Source organism: Dendrobates tinctorius, unplaced genomic scaffold (assembly GCF_039654945.1).
Source record: "Dendrobates tinctorius isolate UK_male_01 unplaced genomic scaffold, ASM3965494v1 ptg000094l, whole genome shotgun sequence".
NCBI lineage: Eukaryota > Metazoa > Chordata > Amphibia > Anura > Dendrobatidae > Dendrobates > Dendrobates tinctorius.
The window spans coordinates 3051792-3061620 of record NW_027361762.1 but is presented as its reverse complement, the minus strand read 5'-3'; the positions used below and the strand labels follow the sequence as shown (position 1 = coordinate 3061620).

The window sequence follows — 9829 nt, the reverse complement described above, 5'->3', positions numbered from 1 at the left end:
TTTTTATATATGTTCATTGACATACAGTTTTGTCTTTTACAGAGCCGTTGCTATTGAATAGACAACATGCAATTTGTCACCTCCCGACCCTTCCTTCTGGATCCCTGACCTCTCCTCATCTCGTTTTCCTATTTCTCCTATCTCCTTACCCGCTGCCTTATATATACATTATAGTTTGCTCTAAATATCGTATTCTTCCCAATAAATAACATTTCTCATACACTCCTATGTCTGTGTTTGTGCCATTGTGCCATGTACACTACTTATCATGAGGGATCTCATGTTTACATTCCCTTTCGAGTGTCATTTGACACTATCATATAGCGCGACGTCACTTCCGGTGACGTACTTCCGGTTTTACGGCCGGATTGTTAGTCCCGCCCCTAATGTTTAAAAATGAGCGCCTTCCACTGTCACCTTGCCCATGAACAAGCGGTGGATGCCGAGTTACATTGTGGCAGGAGACACTACTATCTACTACTGGTAAGGGACCTCACTAGTTTACCTTTTCATATATTGTCATTCCTTCGGTAGGGACGCATTTTGACCCACATTCTCTTATATAGACCGCATTGGTAATCAGAGTTCTGGACCCGGGCCTCATTACCAAGTTCATTGATGGTGGGTACACATTTTTCTTGGGACATGCTCTTTTACGCTGAATGTCAGATATTTATGACTTATTCTGACTGAAAGCCAGACATCTAAGACGTATTTTTTGATCATGGTTTCAGATAGAAAAAGGAAATTACGGGGCAATACAGATTTGAATTGACGAGTACTTACAAGGATATCATGATCAGGGACATACAGACTTATCTCTAGTGTATTTATGGTCCGGGTCCCATTACCCTGCATATAGAGACATATATGGTACGGTTTTCATTATATATCCTCTGTATATATATTTTCTTCAACAATCAATGTATGATCTGGAGAGATCTATTTACACCTTATTTATTGCCTAGGTACATTTATACCAGTGACTCATGTCGCAGGACATACGAAATTTTGTATGATATACCACAGGTTGGTCATTTTCCTCATACACAGATTGCTATATATATTTAAACCGATGCTCCTACCATAGTAAACATATAACAAGGCTTATTTTTTCATATCGACTTAGGCCTCATTCGGACCGTAGGCAATTGATTCACGGACCCTTTTGCTCCCTGTTATACCTTTATGTAAGTGATCCCATATACTGAACATATTTACCTCACCCCGGTTTCTTGTTTGGACTGACATGAACATATATTTGAATCTAGATATCTGCCACACAATTTTTCTCTACATCTCAAGAGCAGTCGGGTATGTTTCATACTTTATTTCCCCCCCCTCCTTTTTTTCGTTTTCTGTGACTTTTACCTCTTGTTCACATTTTATATCTAGGTCTTCCCACCACTCATGCACATGATTTTGATGTCTTTATTTCTTGATGTGATGATCATACATTATTGTTCATAGTTTTGATTTATTGTTATTATATATTCTTTTCAACTTCTGTACCGTTGCAGTATATTGAGAAAGGTCAGAATGAATTGACCGAAACGTCTATTATGACTGCGAATAAAATTCTACCAATCATTTCAAGTTGAGTGCCAAAAATTTATTTTATATATTCTCTGGTGTGGGAACCTTTTTTGTGCACCATTTCAGCTGTGCCACGGTATACATATTGACAGGTAAGTAGCGACCCCCGACCGCTGCTACTGTATGTCGCTGATGAGATCTGCCTGTGTGGCAGCTCACTAGCGACCACTTAGCGATGCACCAGTGATCCATATCGTTGTCGGGATCGCCGGTGCATCGCTTAGTGTAATGGTACCCTTAGTCTCTGAGCGGACTGGAGATATGCCAGATTCTTATGGTCTGTGTAGATCACTACTGGATAAACTGCGCCCTCCAGCAGGTATAATTAGTTACTCCTCCAGAGCCATCTTAACGGCAAGCAACTCCCGGTCCCCAATGGAGTAGTTACGTTCTGGAGTGGAGAAGACCTAGGAGAAGAAGCTGCAGGACAAGCGGCGACCCGAGGAGGACTTCTGCGTAATCACTGCTCCGGCCCCTAATGAGGATGCTCCCACCTCAAGGAATGACTGTTTATTCAGATCCGCATGATGCAGAACGGGTGCGGTGGAGAAGCACTATTTAAGAGAGTGGAAGGCCTCTTCAGCCTCGGGGGACCAGTTCTTTGGATCCACTCCCTTCCGGGTCATGGCAGAGATGAGGGCAGTCAGCGTGGAGAAGTGCGGAATAAATTGCCTACAATAATTAGCAAACCCAAGGAATCTTTGGATTGCCTTGACTTCCCATGGGCAGCGGCCATTTAAGGATGGAAATGACCTTCTCAGGATCCATCCTAAGTCAGGTATCCGAGACAATGTATCCCAAGAAAAGTAGAGAGGATTGTTCAAAAACGCACTTCTCATACTTGGAGTAGAGTCTATTCTCCCTAAGACACTGTAGAAGTTGCCGAACTGCTCATCTGTGGGAGGCCAGATCTGGGGAAAATATCAGAATATCATCCAGGTACACCACGACGCAGGAGTAAAGCAGGTCCCGGAAAATGTCATTGATGAACTCTTGGAAAACGTTCGGTGCATTACTGAGACCGAAGGGCATCACATGGTATTGATAGTGTCCGTCCCTGGTGTTGAAAGCCGTCTTCCATTCGTCTCCCCAGCGAATGCGGATTTGAATGTAGGTGCCTCTTGAATCTAATTTAGTGAAGATCCTGGCACCTCTTAGTCGGTCAAACAACTCTGGAATCAATGGGATAGGATATTTATTTTTCACCGTGATCTGGTTGAGGCCTTCTATAGACTATACAGAGTTGTAGAGATCTGTTCTTCTTGGTGAAAAAAAACCTGCCCCCAGCAGGTGAGGAGGATTTCTGAATGAACCCTCTGGCTAAATTCTCCTAAATGTAGTCTGCCATAGCTTGAGTCTCAGCAGGGGACAGAGGGTAAATTCAGCCTCTAGGGGGTGTAGACCCGGAAATCAAGTCGCTAGGGCAGTCATAGGGCCTGTGCGGCGACAAAGTCTCTGCCTCCTTCTTGTCAAATAGATCGGCGAAGGACCAATAGGCAGGCAGCAAACCGGACAGCGATCCTGGACTAGACAGGACTTTAGCCGGGAGTATGGGAGCCAGACACCTCCCATGACAGAAATGTCCCAAGCGGAGCACCTCTCCAGTTCTGCAGTCCAACAAAGGTTTATGCTGACGCAGCCATGGTAGGCCCAAGAGAAAGGTGTGAGACATGTTGGAGAGGACATAGATGACCATTTTCTCTTTATGGAGCATCGCAATATGGACCTCAAGCAGCTCAGTAGCCAAATGAACTGTCTCCCGAAGAGTTCTCCCATCGACAGATGTTATTGCCGGGGGGTTCTGGAGTGAATGAACTGCGATTTGGAACCGATCCACTACAGCAAAAAAGGATAAAATTTCCGGCTGCCCCAGAATCCAAATATGCTGACTCAACAAACTGAGATTTACCGGTTGTCATGGCCACAGTAAGAATCCGGGGTTGAGAGACGTCCTTTCTGTTTAGAGAGTCCTCTCCTACCACCCTAAGATGCAGGAACTTGCACAGTCCTTGAGAAAACGGAGCCAGGCGCTGTGGTTTACTTTCACGTGACACTTTACTAGCACGCTCACGTGCTAGTTAAGGGAGATCAGGTCATTGAGGGTAGTTGGTTGGTCTCGACAAGCCAACTCATACTTAATATTTCTGGAAAGCCCCTTCCAGAATAAGGCCACCAAAGCTTTGTTATTCCATCTAACTTCTGACACCAGGATGTGAAAGCGTACAGCATATTGCCCCACAGTAGAATTGGACTGACATAAACGGAGAAGAGCTGAAGCCGCTGAGCTGGTTCATCCAGGCTCATCGTACACTTTGTGGAAAACTTCCAAGAATGCTGGCAAATTGGAGATGATTGGATCCTCTCTCTCCCATAATAGATTTAGCCACGCCAGGGCCTAGCCTCTAAGTTGCGACATTAGAAACGCCACCTTTGCTCAGTCTTGCAGGAAGTGGTGTGGAAGAAGTTCAAAATGTAGCCGCCACTGGTTGATAAACCCACAACAGAGCTTCAGATTGCCATCAAAATGTGGTGGGGCCACGAGTCGGTGACCAGGATACTGAACTAAGCAAACTGTCTGAAAAGTCTCCTGGTACAAGGCCTGTATGAGCAGGGTCTGGGATCCAACGGGATCCATGGCTTGAGCAAACTGTCATGTGTGTGGTTTGTGGAACCACTGTGTCATGGAGAGCCTGGAGGGGCATGACTAAGCGATCACCTGACTATTCACTAGAGCCTCTGATGATGAGGTTAGACTTGGCTCCCGATGAATGCCAGGTACCACACCAGGGCAGACCAACAGCAGCTGGACTCGAAGAACAGACTGTATGAAGCAGATGGCAGAGCTTGCATCAGAGTGCAGCAGAAAGAGTTGGTGTCAGAGACAGAATTTGACTCAGACTGCATCTAGCAGGAATTGCTTCAGAGTGCAGCAAGCAGGATTTGCTTCAGAGAGCAGCAAGCAGGATCTGCTTCAAAGTGAAGCAAGTGGGATTTAAATTTAGAGTACCGCAGGCAGGATATGTACTTAGAGTACTACAGGCAGGATTTGTACATGGATTACAGCAGGCAGGATTTGTACTTAGAGTACAGCAGGCAGGATTTGCACTTAGAGTATAGCAGGCAGGATTTGTACACGGAGTACAGCAGGCAGGATTTGCACTTAGAGTATAGCAGGCAGGATTTGTACACGGAGTACAGCAGGCAGGATTTGTACATGGATTACAACAGGCAGGATTTGTACTTGGAGTACAGCAGGCAGGATTTGTACTTGGAGTAGAGCAGGCATGATTTGCACTTGAAGTACAACAGGCAGGATTTGTACATGGAGAACAGCAGGCAGAATTTGAACTTGTATGCGACCTTACGCAACCTAGACTGAAACAGGATGGTTGCTCAAGCACCTCCCCAGTGGAGAGAAAGCATTATATACATAATGCCTCAAAACCATTGGCTCGGGAGGAAAGAGCAAGTGCAGTCGCTGCCCCTTTAAGAGGGCGGGAGTGCACGCGCGAGTGCCCTTAGAGCATGGCCAGAGGCCCAACTGGAATTGCTGCTGGAAGCATGCGGAGCATGAGGAAGAGAGGGACCACCTGCAGCACGGGTGAGTGAAAAGACACGCCGGGAAGCCGGCATGATGCTAACAACCCCTTGCTTCCCCAAGGAACTCTTGACCACCTGGTAGCTCTCTACCAGGCTCACTTGGTCATGGGCAACCCAGGATTTCACCGGCCTCAGTAGGGAGTGTATTAACCTTTCCATGAAGTCCCTCTCTATCCTCTGTGCTGGGGAGGAAGATTAAGGTTGCAATCATTTTTGAGCCAAGTGTAGGAGGTCAAACACTTGGGGCCATGGAGGTTTTTCACTGCAATGCCCAGTGGTGCACCCATTGTTCCCTGACAATGAGAGTCACTCGTAAGCATGCCAAGATCTCAGTTTTTAACTTAGCGTACTCTTTTGTGTACTACAACGCCAGTTCATAATAGGCCTTCTGAGATTCCACTGTTAAATATGGTGCCAGAATTTCTGCCCACTGCTCTGGAGGCAATTTCTCCCGTTTTGCCACCCTCTCGAAAACCATCAGGAATGCCTCAACATCATCACCTGGGGTCATCTTTTGCAATGCTCTTCTTACAATCTCCCTCACGTGTGAGTTATCTCCTGGATTTGGGGTTGGGGGGGTTGCCCTGCCACAGATTGCCTTGGCTAGGAGTTCCATCTGCTGACTGTGTTGCTTCTACATCTGCTGCTACTGTGGCCGCTGCTGCTGCTGCTGTTGCTGTTGATGCTGCTGCAGCCATATCTGTTGCTGCCAGAGTTTAGCCTGCATCAGTTGCTTTATCAACTCCTCCATGTTGTCGGCTTTCGCTCCTGCAGTCGCTTTCACCCAGGACATGTGGCTTCCTTGTGACAGTCACTCTGCCTCTTGGGATTCGTAATGTGTGCCCAGGTTACACTGAGATTTGAACTCAGATCACTGGATTCAAAGTCCAGAGTGCTAACCACTACACCATGGAACCAACCATAGTGTAGTGTAGTGGTTAGCACTCTGGACTTTGAATCCAGTGATCTGAGTTCAAATCTCAGTGCAACCTGGGCACACTCTTGGGATTCGTGCCTGCATTCTCCACCAATTGTAGAGGTTTGTACTCACTCAGCTGTAGTTGAAGTAAGCACAGGAAGTGGTGTCATTTAAATGTCCAGGCAGGTTTATTAAGACTGCATAAACCACTCAGGGAACCAAGCAAAAGAACAGCCTTTTCTGGCACAAAGTGAAAATACAAAGTAAGGCTATGTGCACACGTTGCAGATTTGTTGCCTTTCTACAGCGTTTTTTCCGTGCGGAAATGCTCCAAAAACGCATCTGATTACTTAAGCAATCTTAATCAATAGCATTCCTGAGTTGATGTGCACATGCTGTGGAAATTCCCGCTCTTATTTACAGCATTTTATTTTACGCAGCATGTCAATTCTTTTTGTGGATCTGCAGCGTTTCTGCACCCATTGACTTCCACTAAGTCAGTCAAATCCGCAGCAAAACCGCAGCCGTCTGTGTACGAGGTGTACGGAGCGGAGCCATGTGTGTACTTTGTGTACAGAGCAGAACCATGTGTGTACTTGGTGCACAGATCGGAGCCGTGTGTGTACGGGGTGCATGGAGCAGAGCCACATGTGTACAAGGTTTACGGAGTGGATCCATGTGTGTATGAGGTGTACGGAGCGTGGCTGCATGTGTACAAGGTATACAGAGCAGAGCCGCATGTGTATGAGGTTTACGGAGTGGAGCCATGTATGTACTAAGTGGAGCTGTGTGTGCGACATGTACGAAGCGGAGCCTAGTGTATACGAGGCATACAAAGCGGAACCGTGTGTGTATGAGGTGTGCGGAGCCGTGCATGTATGAGGTTGGTTCATGGTGGGGAGCATTCATACCTCCCAACCATCCTGGATCCAGCGGGACAGTCCCGATTTTGAGAGTCTGCCCCACTGTCCCGGCCGGTAGCTTACTTTTCCCGCGGACACAGGAGTACACGGCGGAGCCCCGAGTAGCACTTTAAAACTTGCACATGATGTTCCACAGGAAGTGACGTCCTGGAAGCTGACTGGAAATGAGGTAATTTCGGTAGAAGATTGTGACAGAACCATGGAGGCACTTCAGGAAATGCTTCAGATCCATCACTGTGTCCTCCTCTAACAGCGGGATCGCTTTGGAATCAGGGGTGCTGGCCATGTGAGCGGATCATGATATGCCCTGCACCGGGAGGCTCAGGTGGGCACTACAATGGGAGCCGGGCTGCTATAGTGTCTTTATAGAATTGTTCTTTCTCTCTCTGTTTCTTTAGCTCTCTCTCTCTCTGTTGTTTCTTTCTTTTCCCTCTTTCTATTCTTTCTTTCTTTCTTTCCCTTCTTTCTCTCTGTTCTTTCTTACCTCTTTCTTTCATTCTCTCTCTGTTTTCTTTCCTCTCTTTCTTTCTCTCTCTGTGTTAGGGTCGGCGGAACGCACCAGATATAAGTAATAGGGGGTGCGTTCGCCGCCCGGGGTCCACCGTGCGGTAGATGGCAAGACCGCTGCTGGGCAATGGCAGATACGCTGGAAGTGCGATACAGCGCTCGGGTTAACGTCACCTGAGAGCCTGAAGGCGGACTCTGTTTAGTCACAGAGATGCCTGAACATAAAGTAGAAGTGAAGGCTGAACCTGTTAGCTGCACAGGTCAGCCGGCGTGTGGCATCGCAGCCGCGAACACCAAAGGCTGCTGCTACTGCAGCACTGCCGTAACTGAACCCGCTAAGCGACGGTGCCAGAGGAGCCGGACACCGACGGACGCTAGTGTAGGTGCGGTAAGCACAGTGGCGTGAAGCTTGCCACAACCTGGCGCTGACTAAGCCAACACTCTGTCACCATTTGTAATATCGGAGGGAAGGGGTTTCCTAATAAGTCAGTAACCAGTCCATGCATCCATCACCATACACACATAGCATTCTTAGTCTACACTAGCGCATGGCCGAGCCGCCATGCGGGCTTTTTATAGCCATGCGCTTCCGGGACCTTCCAGTACTTTGGGAAGGACCAATCAGATCTGACGTAGGACCTGAGCATGTGACCCCTGCTCTCCACTGAGAGGTCACCTTGCGGGCATGCCCAGTAGCACGGCATGAGGACTTAGCCTCTGGAGCGGTTCCCTGCAGAGCAGGTTGCGCTACCATTACTGCACCAGAGGTGGCAGCAACATCCAGGCTGTCAGAGCAAGTCTCAGCAGCACGCCTGGCTCGCCACGATTGCTGAGTAGCACTCGGAGCGGGCGGAGGAGAATGGGAGACTGCTGGATGTCTGACTCTGAATTCCTGACGTGCAGTGCCAGGAATCTGACGCCTAACACACTTTCTTTCTCTTTTTTTTTTTTCTTTCTCTCTCTCTCTCCTTTCTTTAATTTTTCTCTCTCTGTTCTTTTTTTCTTTTCTTAAGTACCAGTCAGTTTGCCCATAGTACCAGCCACTGTACCCTCAGTACCAGTCAGTGTGATAAGCAGTGCTAAATAGGTGTGATTGAGGCGTGGATATCTGTGTCACTAGTTGTGAAATGGGAGTAATCAGGGGCGTGGTCTAAACTTTTCCACGGTATGCTGTGCGCGCCGCAGCCTTTGTCCCTCTTTCTCTTCTTCAAAAGTTGGGAGGTATGCAGAAGCTACCAACTGCGATGATACATATCTCCCCTCAAGGACCCGGCCATCTTAAAATAAGTTTGCCCAAATGAATTCACCAAAATTAAAGCACTGAATAATTTTGTACAAAACAAGTTTTGCTCCAACAAATACTTGAACTATACCCGTAGTAAACAGTATATGAAAATGTAAAGGAATAACAAAATTTCATAAAATATTATATTGCAGTTTAAAAGTCTTACTTAAGCAAGGCACAGTACTGTTAACCCCTTTATTCCCAAGGGTGGTTTGCACGTTAATGAAGGGGCCAATTTTTACAATTCTGACCACTGTCCCTTTATGAAGTAATAACTCTGGAAGGCTTCCATGGATCCCAGTGATTCTGACATTGTTTTTTTGTGACATATTGTACTTCATGTTCATGGTAAGATTTCATTGATATAACTTGTGCTTATTTGTGAAAAAAATGGAAATTTGGCCAAAATTTTGAAGATTTTGCAATTTTCCAACTTTGAATTTGTATGGCCTTAAATCACAGAGATATGGCACACAAAAAAATTAATAAGTAACATTTCCCTCATGTTTACTTTACATCAGCAATTTTTGAACCAAATTTTTTTTTGTTAGGCCTCTTTCACACATCAGGTTTTCGCCGTCAGGCGCGATCCGGCGCTTTTGACAGAAACCGGATCCGGCGAAATGCAATGCCGGATCCGGTTTCCCCCCCATTGACTTGCATTTGCGCTGGATCGCGCCGGATGGCCATGCGTTTCATCCGGTTTTCGCCGGATCCGGCAATGTGTCGCAATGTGTCGCGATCCGGCGTCTGGAAAAAACGTCTACTGTAACGTTTTTTGTCTCCGGCGAAAAAGCCGGACACGCCGGATCCGGCGCGTCCGGCTTTTTCACACAATGAAAGCCTATGAGCGCCGCAATGCGCCGGATCCGGTTTTTTGGTCTGAGCATGCTCAGTAGCTCTGCCCACAAGGCATATATAAAGGCAAGACAGTGGGACCCACAGCCACACCCAACATGCCACCCAAGACAGCAACCAGGCGCAGGAGAAGGCAGGAGA

The 9829-nt window shown here is 47.1% G+C and overlaps 1 non-coding gene across 1 annotated transcript; it reads right to left on the bottom strand.

The window, feature by feature from the left end:
* Window positions 1–6041: 6041 nt before the first annotated feature.
* Window positions 6042–6113, bottom strand: TRNAQ-UUG (transfer RNA glutamine (anticodon UUG)). The gene has a single exon. It is a non-coding gene; the product is annotated as a tRNA-Gln (tRNA).
* Window positions 6114–9829: the final 3716 nt, after the last annotated feature.